Source organism: Lactuca serriola, chromosome 4 (genome assembly GCF_051521515.1).
Source record: "Lactuca serriola cultivar US96UC23 chromosome 4, Lser_US96UC23_V15, whole genome shotgun sequence".
NCBI classification, from domain to species: domain Eukaryota; kingdom Viridiplantae; phylum Streptophyta; class Magnoliopsida; order Asterales; family Asteraceae; genus Lactuca; species Lactuca serriola.
Window position 1 is genome coordinate 262,672,014 of NC_136411.1, and position 14,494 is coordinate 262,686,507.

At 41.1% G+C, this 14,494-nt stretch overlaps 1 non-coding gene across 1 annotated transcript; it reads right to left on the reverse strand.

Moving 5' to 3' along the window:
• Positions 1 to 11,974: 11,974 nt before the first annotated feature.
• Positions 11,975 to 12,081, reverse strand: LOC145103538 (small nucleolar RNA R71). Its single transcript, XR_013706624.1, has one exon. It is a non-coding gene; the product is annotated as a small nucleolar RNA R71 (small nucleolar RNA).
• Positions 12,082 to 14,494: the final 2,413 nt, after the last annotated feature.

The following is a 14,494-nucleotide window of genomic DNA, read 5'->3' on the forward strand; positions in this document are numbered from 1 at the left end:
AGGACTATTTTCTCTGGATATGATGTAAGACCTTTTTACAAGGTCATTCTCACGAACTATTACGTCATGAATATCAAAGATACTGACAGTCGGCTATCTTCTGTGTCATTCTTTATTCAAGTACTCTTATCATACTTTCATTAGAGTCTATATGAAACATGCTTTAGTCAAGACATTGGACTATAGCAATTTAGCTCTGGAGACATTTCCAAGTCTCTTTTAGTGGTTGGATCATGTTATTCTCCAAACATCGATACTTCGGATTGAACGACAAACGTCTTGAGACCATTCTACGAACTCACATCCACTCAGTACTAGGACTGCATCATAGGGATGTAGGTCAACCCTCCATAAACACACTTCCACTCAGTACTAGGACTGCATCATAGGGATGTAGGTCAAACCTTCGCGAACATACTTCCAATCCGTACTAGGACTGGATCATAGGGATGTAGGTCAAACTTTCGAGAACATACTCTTACTCTTTACTTGAACAATCGAAGTACATCTAGGGTCAACCCAAAATCGCTCAGAAAATCCTTATCTTTCGTGTTACAGAATCATGTCGTCATTCGGAAACAATCAACCGAGCAACGAAACCCCTATCCTCCATATCGATGCCGCTACATTACAAGCTGCAGTAGCAGCTGCTGTGACAACTTTCCTTACACACATCGACTCAGGCAACACAAGTAAGACTAACAAAGGAGTCGAGAGTTCCGATGGTAGTACCAAACTGGGAAACCAACAAATGGAAACAATCATAGACATACGAAGCCATAAGACCAAAAAGAAGAGATGATCTCGTCAAGCCCGAAGGGAGCGCAAGAGATCCCAAAGACTTGCCATGCCACCGCAGCAAGTGGCAACTCCTGCAGAACGCTTTAGGAGGCAATTTACAAGGTAGAGTAATGAGGAAGGCACTCGTGACCACATAACACTGGCAAAACACCTCACTCCCGCTACCAATGATAGTGCTAGCCAGTCATGCCACCAATGCGGTGAGATAGGGCACTTCCAGAAGGATTGTCCTATAACAAAGAACTCGGGTGCAGAGGGCAGAATTCTAAGGATCACAGCTGCAGGAGAACCTACTCCGGACCCACGTTAATGTAATTTAGGAGTTTCGTTGTAACAGACTTATAAACCATCCCAAAGTAGTGCAACTAGAGTCTTATCTTTTGCGAGATCCTGTCGGTATAGGGATGCTCGTGCTACGTATACTTGTCTTTTGTAGTATACGTTGTTCGCCGCAATAGCCTTGTCTTTTGTAGTATACGTTGGAATTCCAGGTGGGTGACCGTGTTTTATTGAAGGTCTCACCCTAGAAGGGCTTGATACGCTTCGGAAAGCATGGAAAGCTAAATCCAAGGTACATTGGGCCTTTCGAGATTATTGCCAGAATCGGCCCAGTAGCTTACAAACTCAATCTACCGAGCGAACTTAGTAACATACATTCTACTTTCCACGTATTGAACTTGAAAAAGTGTTTGTCCGACGAGACTCTTGTAATCCCACTTGACGATATCGAGATCAACGAGAGCCTCAACTTCGTGGAAGAACCAGTAGAGATCATGGGCCAACATGTTAAGCAAACGAAACAAAGCCATATCCCGATAGTGAGGGTTCGCTGGAACGCCAAGCGAGGACCTGAATTCACTTGGGAACGAGAGGATCAGATGAAACTGAAATACCCTCATTTTTTACTTAGTTACTTGTAATTACTAATCTGCTTAAATTCTAATTTCGGGACGAAATTCCTTCTAAGGAGGGGATGATGTGACAACCTGAAATTTCTAGCTTACATTCTTCATTTTTATCAAAGTTAGCTCGTTTTGCTATTTTATAATGAGGTTTGGGTCTAAAAGAGTGCTTAAAGCTTAGTATAATTGAGTTACGTGTCGGACGATGGGTTAGATTGGGTGTAGCATCGAAAAATCGGGCCAAACCCACCAAACCAGGTGTGTGCGGCCGCACACTAGAGTGTGTGGCCAGCCAGCCGCACACAGGCCAACCACACACCCCTCCAGCCACACTCACCCTCGTAAATATACTATCCTTGGTCATTTTGGTCATTTTTTACACTTCTACAAAGCAAGGACCCAAAAATCCTCTCAAGTATCATCCGGAAAGGTAACATCTTTCACCAAGAACACCAAGAACACCAAGAACACCAAGAACACCATGTTTTCTAGCAGCACACGCCTTCTGGCCACACACATGGCCGCACACACGTGCTGGCCGCACACCTGGCTGCACTCCTGGCCGCACACACACATATAGTGTGTATTGTGGCCATACACTCTCTTGTATAGCCTTATAACCCTTCGTAAAATCATATATGGTTGTAACACTTCAATATAAGTGTTTACTAGTCCCTAAGGTTGTCCCAATTCATTAATTAGTTGTTCATAACACTAATTATATTCATATATGTATCAATATATGCTAAATAGGATTCGCGTGTGTACTCAAGTCATCACTTGGCACTTAGCAACTGATCCAACATTTTCATCAGAACCTCTCACTACAGGTGAGTTCATACCCCTTAATCAATGTTTTAAATGTTTCATGGGCGGGGGGGGGGGGGGAATACAAGTAGAATCATGCTAGTTATTATATCAATCACATGTGATTAGTAAGCAACATTCAAATGATTTACTACTCAATAGCCATTTTACCAAACAGTTTCCTTCAAATGATTTTCATAAACATTTTATATGTTTAAAACTCCTTATTAAACTGTTCATTTTACTCTGTATGTTTCATTTCAAACTCATTTACAATTGTGTTTCAAACAAACGTTTCTTTATACTTAAACTTTTTTATCAAACCCATGCGTTCAACCCATTTTATAGATTGACATCAAGTCAATCTTTTCTTAGATAATAATTATGTTCAAAGGTTTCACAAAAGTTATTTTATGCTTTTATATTTTCAATTGCATGCCTACGTATGTATATACGTATAAGAAATGTTTAAAAGCCTTAGGAAGGCCTGCCCGCCCTATTTCCTTTTTGCGCTTGAGATGTGGTCTAGTGGGACATCGAGTATCCGTCCGAAGGTCGTTTAAATATTAGTTATATATCATGTGTACATATATAGTCATAAAGGTTCTTCCAGTTCATTCAATACCCTTGGGTAGCAAGGGTATACTTCCATGTTCATACGTACCAGTTACATTACTAGTAAGCTACCATATGGGTAGTTTAGGAAGATACTAGAACTATTACAAGAATGCGATGTCATACAATGAGTCAGTACTTATTACTATGAGAACATATACAACTATACTAGAAGGAGAACATATACAACTATACTAGAAGGACAACATATATAACGATACTAGAACAAGTAACAATACATTACATATTCATGAATACATTAACATAAATGTGATCCACTGTATCGGAGCATGCCTTCAATGTCATGGCCCGAGTTGTAGCTAGAGTCTCTTGGAGGGAGAGCGTGAGTTTGCGTATAGATCTATATTGGATTGACTATCCTACACCTTGCTGCTAGCTACAGCCGGACCTGCAGGTCTGCGGGTGCCAAACGTTAAACATTTTTATGACCTTCATTGTCATGTTACATAGTCGATGGTATGGTATAATAAATCACATAATACCTTAATATAAATCCAGTTTAAGGTAGTTAGTACAACAGTAGTTCCTATAATACAACACTACAGTACTACATTAATTTACCCTTACATACATTTAGTGATCATGTCACTTAAACATTAATGTACAAACTATATTCTGATAATGATAGTCCGATTTGGGAAAATACACACTCTTACAAGAGACACACACACAGATACTAGATGCCTTGATAGAAGGATACTCTTAGTAGGAAACATAGCGTTTTCTAGGATGTTCAAACGTTTTCATTACTTACAGTTCATATACATACAAATACTTACAGTTCATATACATACAAATACTTACATTTCATTCGTACAAATACTTACATTTCATTCGTACAAGTACTTACATACAAATTAAGACACTAAAATACTTATGATCTCACCAGCTTTAAAGCTGATACTCTCTTTCAAAATAACTTGTATCCTCAGGTCAACAGTAGACAGGTACCGATGCAAGGTTTAGAGAAGATGGAGCTCGTTCAAGACTCATCTTTCATTTTGTTTTATACTTTAGTGCCTATTATAATTTGACAGAACACACTTGTATTAAAATTATACTATTAATGCAATGGATGATGTTGTTGCTTGTTTACTACTTTTCATTATTGTGATACTGTACATGATGTCCTCCGCCCCAGAACATTTCTGCCGTTCATGGTTTTTGGGATGTGACAACATTTGAAGCATACACTGCTCGCTCATCAGCTATAGAAACTTGCAGAGGTCGATCCAACGCCTCTCGATGGATACTAATGTGCTGACTAAAAGCTGCAGAAACGAATGACCGACTCGCAACCGAGTCAAATAAAACTAGAGAAGGCACAGAACTCACAAGAAAAATACCTACGCATATAATCATATAAGCATAAAAACTCAACTCAAATAAAAGATGAAAAGAAAATACATACCAGCCACAACATCAGGCGCCGCGCGGACCTCCTCCGCAATCAACTGAAATGCTCTCCCACGAGCATTCGGGGCCTCAGCCTTCACCGTCCGAACCTTGCTAGCCCTAGCAGCAGGCGCAGATCCCTGCGCTGACCCCTGAAGAAGCTGAGGGCACTAGGCCTACCGATGACCGGTCTGGTTGCAATGAAAGTAAACCGAAAATCCCTTGGGGCAATCCCTCGCGATATGCCCCTCCTTCCCACACTTGTAGCATACCCCAGCCCTACACGACCCCTCGTTACTCTTACCATACTTCCCACAAGTGCGGCCCTTCGCGCCCCCAGATCTCGAATCAGCGAGTCTAGCCTGCTTGGCTGCCGGCTGAGACTGAGCCGGTCGCCGATCCGCCCTCTGTGACTCGGCCTCCTCCCTGGCCTGAGTCTCCAACTCAATCTCCCTCTTCCGGGTATTTGCCTGGAGCTTAGCAAATGTCCGGTAAGTCGAGTTCGCTACGAACTCCCAAATATCTCTCCTCAGAACACTCAGATAACGGCTCATATGAGCCTGCTCAGAAGACACCTGCTCAGGGCAAAACATCGACCTCTCATGAAACTTCCTGGTGATCACTGCCACAGAATCAGTACCCTGCTTATGGGTCAAGAACTCCTGAATCAGCCGTTCCCTCTCCACCGGGGGAACATACTCCTCTCTGAACATAGCGGTGAACCTCTCCCAGGTCACCTCGGAAATCTCAGCCAAAGTGAAGTTCGTCGTCACGAACTTCCACCAATCCTTCGCTCCCAAGCGGAGCTGGTTCAAGGCAAAATGAACCCTCAAGTGCTCTAGACAAGAACACGTATAGAAACATCCCTCGATGTCAGAGATCCATCTCATAGCAGCAATCGGGTCCTGCGTCCTATCGAACTCTGGTGGCTTCATGTTTCTGAACTCCCGGAACAACAACGAGTCACCTCCCTGAGGTCTGGCAGCAGCAACAACAGCAGTAGCTGCAGCTGCAGCAGCCTCAGTCAGTGCTACGTACCGCTCATCAAAAGTGTCAATCAAAGTGGTCTTTATGTCCCCAAACATCTCAGGAATCTCAGCCCAGATGGCAGCAGCCACGTCCTCGTGAATCAATCGACGGATCTCCTCGTCGCTGACACCACTACTCTCAGGTGTGTGCCGAGTCCCAACCATGATGCCTCGGAAATACAACAAAAATTATCTGAGACTCGATCGAGCATACTCATACTCGATGAAGCAACCCTACTTGTCCTCCGTTTTCCAAAAGATTCTTACTTGGAATGCCCACTGATCCGGTGTCTTCAGTAGTACGGGCCCAATACTACTAACCACACCGCATCAGCATTCACTCCAAGTCCTCCTCCTTGGATCTTGGATTACAAGTACTCTATTCTCATGAGCTCCTAACTGTTATCTACTCGCTCTCAAAGCATCTCAGCAGCAGAAATCTCCTAGGCTAAGTCATCACAAATCAGGCCACTCTAGTCCTAATATGTATACCTAGCCTACTCTAGCATGCATAATGTAACATAACATATCTCATAACACATAATGTAAGGGTACTTTTGGGGATTCACCGTTCAGGCGCTGGCTGATCGTACACACGGCTCTGCTCTGGTTGTCTCAACACTCTTTTTGCTCTTTTCAAAAATCTTACTTTATTATCAAAATTTTCCTCAAAACCTCAGTTTGAGTTCAGATACGCCCGAAGATGCATCCGAATCCCTCAAACCAAGGCTCTGATACCAACTTGTAACAACGTAAATTTTCAAAAATATTTTTCATTTTTAAAACATACATTTACCCATAAAATATTATCAAAAAAGATTGTATCAAATGTTATCATCACAAACAACTCCCCAGAATCTCAATCATAAACTCCAATGCGTGTGTGTGTACGAATCATGCCGACGCCTTCCCACGCTCATCACTAGTACCTGAAAGACATAACACAACAACTGTAAGCATAAATGCTTAGTGAATTCCCCAAAGTACCGCATACAACACATACGCCACTCAAGGCTAGAATACGACCCTCTGGTCGATGTGTCTTAGCGGGACCCTCTAGTCCCGTAGCTCGTTGGACCCTTTGGTCCAGTCAAAGCTCGTTGGGCCCTGCGGCCCGGTCTGTATCGTTCGACCCTTCGGTCCGGTCTAGAACATCATACAACATACATATAACACATCGCACATAATCTCATACATAACACATAAGACCCTATGGTCCACACATAATACCACTCTAGGTAAAGTATAGTGAGAAGACTCACCTCGGTGTCTCGGTAAGTATCTGACTCGGTAGAAATATGATCTAGCCTCCGCCTAATCACATAAAGTAAATACTCTCATAAATACAACTGTACTCAACCCTAAAAGTCAACAAGGTCAACAGTCAAACTTTGACCCGACTCGTCGAGTGCACTAGGGCGACTCGGCGAGTCTACACGTGTCCACTGACTCTCTTAGACCCTCTCTTGGCATGTCGAGTACTTCCCCTGACTCGACGAGTTCCACCTGGCATGAATCGTGGGCCCACCCCGACTCAACTCGCAGAGTCTCAAGAACAACTCGGCGAGTACCACCTTGAACTCAGTCCCCCCTGACTCTCCCTGACTCACTAAGTTATTCCCCAACTCGGCAAGTCCATTCACTGAGTGATTTACAGGAAACCTTCATACTACTCGCCGAGTCTGTTCTTCGGACTCGGCGAGTTCATGCCATGCACAAACTCCATACAACTCTTGAGGTCAGATCTCTTCCATACATTCATAGATATGGCCTTCCCAAGCATGATAATCACATAAAGTTCAGACCTTGACACACATATGAAATCTAGATGGTCCAACTTGGTGATTTAGCCCCAAAAATGACATCCCAAGCTCATGGCTCCCAAAATGACTCATAAAGCTCCAAGGGTTAAGGTCTCTGGACCTCTTTGGGTCCAGATCCAGAACATAGACTCGAGAAGGGACCAAATGCTCCACTTATTCAACCTCACAAAGGGTTAGAAAACCCTAACACTAAGAATCAACACCAAAACTGAAGAAAGTCCGAGCAAAATACCTCAATATGGTCTCTATGAGCTCAGGAATCCCCAAAATCGCACCTCCTTCAGCCTTCTCTTGCCTTGGTCACCTTCTTGCAAAAACACCAACAAAGGATCAAGAAATGGCCTCTTCTTCCTCACAAACACTCTAGATCTCTTAGGGTTTCTCTCTGGGGGCTGGTGGCCGCAAATGACGGCCCTAAGACCCTTTAAATAGCTCTCAAACCTTGGAAATTAGGGTTTCATTAAACGGCGTGGACTCGCCGAGTCCACTCATGAACTCGCCGAGTCCAGCTGTGAGCTCGCATACGAATCCACGACCATACTCGGCGAGTTTAGACGCTAACTCCCCGAGTCTCCCAACAACACCCAAAAATAAAAGAACAAATTATAATACCTGGGAATCCGGATGTTACACGATTCACATGAAGAATATCTTTGTAGGGTTCCCCATGAGCATACCTGTGCGAGGAAACAAACAATTTTGACAGAAAAACACAATTAAGAGATGATTCCTGATCAGCGAAGAGTCTGGAGAGGTTCACGACCGTAATCCGGAAATGTGGGTAAAGGGGTAAACGGCCGGAAACCCCACCCTTTATACTTAGGATCTAAAACCCGGTCTATCCTTATGGGCTGCAACCCAAGATGTTTCAAATCCAAGCCCAATACCACAACATATTTAAAAATAATGAATTTTGAAGACTTAAAATAAAATAAAAAATAAAATCTAAAAATTTAAACTAAAATATATATATATTTTTAATATTTTTGATTTTTAGCAAAATAAAAATAAAAATAAAATTGAAATCAAAATGAATTAACACTAATTTCTCTTTCACCAATGCTAATAATATTTTTGTGATATTGGGATCAAAGTTTTTAGACAACTTCAATCCGTTTATCGGTACCTCCTCCTTCATGAATATATCTGGTCAATCGCCGGTATTATGGTCCTCTTAAGCACGAAAGACTGTGATAGATTTATGACATACTATAAATGACAAGACATTTGACCCTATGTTCCTAGACATAATTCCTAAGGACCATTCATCTGACGACGACCAAGGATATTGTTGTCCACCTAAATTGAGCAGCGAGATCTACAGACAACCTATTAATAGTTCAATTGTAGATGTACTAGAACATGTTTCCCGCTTCCTAATATACCCCCATAATCAAGGACTTCCAAAATACTCCTTACTTTAGATGAGCAGACAATTATTAAGGAAAAGTCAGATTTAGAATGCATATGTTGTACACCTAGGTCGGATCTCTTCCAATCTCGTAGAGGGTGAAACATATGACTAACCAGATTTAGAGGGATTGAGAAGTAGAATGGTGCATATGATGTGTACTAGGTCAGATAATACAATCACGCAAAGGAGACAACATATGGCTAACAGATAGAAAGAATTGCATAGATAGAAGATGCAGAGAGATAGAATTGCATATGTTGCAGTCTAGGTCGAATGTATTTCAATTACGCAGAGGAGGCAACATATGACTAATAGAAAGAAAGCAAGAAAATAACCTTCTACATACCTAATTTATCGGAATTCCTAGGTCGCCCCGTCAATACCAGAATTAAGGACAAAGTTCGTACATCGAGGAAAAGTTAAACCACGGTTCTAGATACAGATGATTTAATGTAATCCGCAGATTCCCATGTATATCTCCCTGTTCAAACTACCCAAGCGTCGTATTGTCAGGCTAAACAGAACTATCTAAGTCAAGATTTGTCAAGTCTCCAGATTCCTTAAATTCATCTATGCCTAGTCAAGTCCAATTAAACCTTTCGTGACTACTAGTGCATTGAACACAAAACCTAGACAATTCAACATTGGTACCTTACACAGATTCAAATTGCCTGTTATCACAAACTTTATATCACTTCCCATCACATCACCTACAGACCAACTATTTTTGGATTTTCTAATTTATCTGATTTTTATATTTTTGTTTTGTTTTTAATTCTCTCCCTAAATTTTTGCATAGGAGAGTGATATTTGCATAATTAGCCATATGTTTAGCATATATTTTTATTCATTTTTAGCTAATTATGTGAATAATGTGGACAAAAGGTACTGAATAATGCTTAAATTATGTTTTCAGTCCAAAAGACATGCTTGGAGGTAAAAAGGAATAAGGAGAAGCAATTAGACACCAAAGAATGAAGAAAAAGGAAAACAGTCACACCTACTCGGCGAGTCCACACACCAACTCGGCAAGTTCATGAGAATGTTCCCGAAGAAAAGTCAAGAATCCTTGCAGTACACGGATTTTACACGCCTACTCGGCGAGTTGGGGGACCTACTCGCCGAGTTGCCCCTGTTTTGTGATAACTATAAATATTGGATCTTAATCCGAATTGGGGACTTTTTTCTGGCTTCTGGGAGTTACACCTACGATTGAAGAAACCTTTGGAGACCTGAAGAACCCTAACCTTTGATCTTTTGAAGACTCAAGGCGAATTAGGTTATATTTTCCACTTAATCTTAGGATTGAATCATGTCTAGCTTAATTAAATTCCTTTTTGAGCTTGTTTCCTCTGTAATCATGAGCTAAATTCGTATTGTTTCTGTTTAGGAAAAACCAAGTTACTCCTATGGTTTAATTATTACTTTTATTGATTGTTTATTGGTGATTTTATTAAAGTAAGTTGGTTAAAGAACCTTATGCATTAACCACAACTATTTTCTGTTAATTGGAAGACAATTAAGCTGCATGAACATCTCTTAGTTGTTAACCTCATATGTTTATGTGAACACTTTATCATATGTCTAGGAATAATGAACAAGAAACTAGGATTAACTAGAGAATGGGTAAATTAATGTGTGAGCTTGTTTGAGAAACCAACAAACAAGAGGTTAATTGAAACACCAATTTGATTAACCAATTACAAATCTTATTTTATCCAAATAATTGAACTAGGTAATTAATTAGTTTAAACAATTGGCCACTGCTTGAATTGATTAATTGTCTAGGGGTTAGTATTAGTGAACATGAATCTAACCAATATAGTTGGTAACCAATAACAATTAATTTATCATATTATTATACAAATAACCATAGGAGTGAATTGGTTGGACCTAAACAGAAACTCTTTATTAAATTTGGTGAATTTTTACTTGATTTTTTAGTTGTTAGTAGATCACTTGTTAGGTGGTGTGTTTAAGTTTCTAGTCTTGTAAAATTAGAGAAAAACCTTTACTTTTATTACTTGCTTAGTTAAAATTAGTTATTAGTTTAATTTCCATTCCCTGAGTTCGATACTCTACTTATCCAACTATACCACTAAAAGATAGGTTCACTGCCTTTGTGTGCTAAATTTATAATTAAGAAGTAGGATTAAAACCAGTGCATTTTACACACACCAAGTTTTTGGCGCCATTGTCGGGGAACGGTTCAAAAATTAAGTCTAATTCCTAATTTTATCGATCCTTTGTGTGAGTTTGCTTGCACAAAGTTAATTTCTTTTAGTAATTCAGTAAGTAGGTTAGGCTTCAGAATTTATTAGTTTTTCTTAGAAGTTTTTCTTTATTTTTAATTTCTTTCTTTAAGACAGGCTACTCGCCGAGTGCACTCGCACCTACTCGGCGAGTACCCTGTTGTTTGGTAGTTATTTTTCGTTTAGCCCAGTTTCATTTTTTTGTTCTTTTTATGTGTTTTTCTTGTTTTATTTCAGGATTTTCATGACCAGAGGATCCAACACTCCGCTGGTACCCCCGCTTGAAGACCTAGAATCCGCTTTGAGAAAGAATAAAGGCAAAGACATGGAAAGCTCGAATACACCAAAGAAGTCGCCTTTGTCTAACTTGAAGACTGTTTTTGGGAAGAAGAAGAGCAGAAAATCAGGAGCATCCAACGCCTCTTTAGCAAGCGAAGACCCGATCAAAGAAGACACCGAGTACGAAACCGTGGAAGAAGAAGAACCCACATACGGGCACGACTCCGATTCCGGTGACGAGTTAGCTCTTACCATGGCTAACATCGATGAAATCCCCATGGGGGAATGGAAGAAGGGGATACGCGATGGCACTGGCCCGGGACTTGTGTAACCCGCAATTCCCGCAACTACTACTTTTGAGCTTAAGGGTCACATTCTTGCTCTACTCAAGGAGATCCCCTTCTACGGAAAAGACCATGAAGATGCCTACAAGCACTTGGATGAAGTCAATGATGTAGCTGATTATTTTAATGTTCCAAATGTGCCTTGCAAAACTCAGCTACTTTGCATGCTTCCAGTTACATTGAAGGGTGCTGCAAAGGATTGGCTCAAGTCACTTCCCCCTGGATCCATCACTACATGGGCCAAGATGAAAGAAGAATTTATGGATCAATTTTGCCCACCCTCCAAGATATCTAAGTTAAAGAAAGCCATTGCCAACTTTGAACAACAAGCTGGAGAGTCACTTTATGAAGCTTGGGAGAGGTATAAGAGTTTGCTAAGGAATTGCCCACATCATGACCTCAATAGTCAACAGGAAGTCTCCATCTTTTATGATGGAGTAAATGTTACCACAAGGCATTTACTTGACTCGCAAGGCCCACTCACGAAGAAGGCACCTCCAGTGATAAAGAAACTAATTGAAGAATTATCTAAGCATTCTAGAGAATACCATAATCCAAGAAATGATGTGACAAGGGGGTCCGCCTATGCAGCTTCAGAAGATTTGTCAGCAGTTATGGCTATGTTGAAAACCATGGATAGGAGGATGGATAAAATGGATCAAAACATACATGCTATTTGGGTGGGTTGTGAGAACTGCAATGGGCCTCATCTTACTAGAGATTGTGACTTAGATGAGAATGGCAATAAGAAGGTGCAAGTGTGCTACTCAAGTGGGGACCAATATGATGAAGATTGGCGTAAACCAAAGAAGGAGTGGCTCCCTTATGACAAGTACAAGAAGGCTAAGGAGTAGAAGTACAAGCAAAAAGGAAGAGGTTTTTACCAAAAAGAGGAGTCGGCACAAGAAAGAAAATCAAGTTTAGAAGAGATGCTTACCAAATTTGTAGCTGCTTCAGAAAAGAGACATAATGATCATGATGCTGCAATACAAGAGACAAAAACAATGCTTAGGAAACAACAAGCATCTATCCACAACATAGAGACATAGTTGGGGAAACTTGCTCAACAAATTACTCAAAGATCACCGGGCGAACTTCCTAGTAAAACCGAAAACAACCCACGAGGCGCGCACATAAACATAGTCGCAACAAGAAGTGGGAAGATAATTACTCCTCTGGCCCTCATTCAGACTGAAGCACCCAAAGAATTGCAAAAGGAGGACGCAGAAAAAGAAGACCAAAATCAAAAGCTGCATGGTACAGACCCTACTCGCCGAGTCCATAATATGGACTCGATGAGTCCACTGCGAAACTCTAAAAATCAAATTTCTGAAAAGCCCTTTCAGCCTCCAATGCCATATCCAGCCCGAGCTAAGAAAGAAAAGCAGGGAGAGGAGTACCAGAAGTTTCTTGACCATATTAAATCTCTTCAAATCAACATACCCTTCATCGAAGTAGTCGCATAAATGCCAAAATATGCAAAATTCCTTAAGGAGCTTTTAACCAATAGAAGGAAGATGGAGGAGGTGAAAGAAGTAGTACTTAATGAAAATTGCTCAGCTGCCATGTTAAACAAATTACCAAAGAAGAAGGGTGACCCGGGAAGCTTGACTTTGCCTTGCCAATTTGGTAACTTGGCTACCATTCCTGCTTTGGCTAATTGGGGAGCAAGTGTGAACCTCATGCCTTATTCATTCTTTAAGAAATTGGATCTCCCAGAACCGAGGTCAATTCGTATGGCAATTCACTTAGCAAACAAAACAGTCACATTTCCAAGAGGAATATGTGAAGACTTATTGGTCAAGGTGGACACGTTTGTGTTTCCCGCAGACTTTATAATTCTAGACATGGAAGCGGATCCTCAAGTCCTGATCATCCTTGGAAGACCTTTCCTCAACACGGCAAGTGCTATAGTGGACATGAGAGAATCGAAGCTTACTTTACGGGTAGGAGATGATTCAGTCACCTTCGAGGTTGATCAAGCTATGAAGCATGCAAGGAATAGTGATGACATGGCGTTCTCGATTGACATGTTTGATGAATTGATGGAGGAATGCGATAATGAAGATCCCAACAAGTCCACCATCTTTGATGAAGAATTTGATGCTGAAAAAGACTTACTGGAAATCGAGAGGCTACTGGAAGAAGCTGAGTATGAAGAATTAGTGAAGAATTTTGATAAAGCTACTCGCCGAGTAGAGCCGATCTACTCGCCGAGTCCATGTGAAGAAACAATTGAATTCGTAAATTTTGCAGCAGACTCGTCGAGTCCCTCACCTGTACTTGACGAGTACAACATGCAGAACGTAAAAACAGAGCTCAAACCTTACCAGATCACTTGGAGTATGCTTTCCTTGAAGATGGTCATCAAAAGCCAGTTATAATAGCCTCTGATCTTTCCGAATCTAAAAAAGAAGAACTAGTTCAAGGCTTGAAGAAGCGAAGGCGGGCCATATCATGGAGCATTACTGAAATCAAGGGAATAAGTCCCTCTTATTGTTCTCACAAGATTAACCTGGAGGAAGGAGCAAAGCCGATTGTGCAGCACCAAAGAAGACTAAACCCAAACATGCAAGAAGTGGTCAAGAAGGAAGTAGTCAAGCTTTTAGATGCGAGGATCATTTATTCTATTTCCGATAGTCTGCGGGTGGGTCCAGTCCAAGTGGTGCCCAAGAAAGGAGGGATGACGGTCATAACCAACGAGAAGAACGAGCTTATTCCGACACGAACGGTAACCGTTTGTAGAGTGTGCATCGATTTTCGAAAGCGAAACAATGCCACTCGTAAAGACCATTTTCCCTTAACTTTTATTG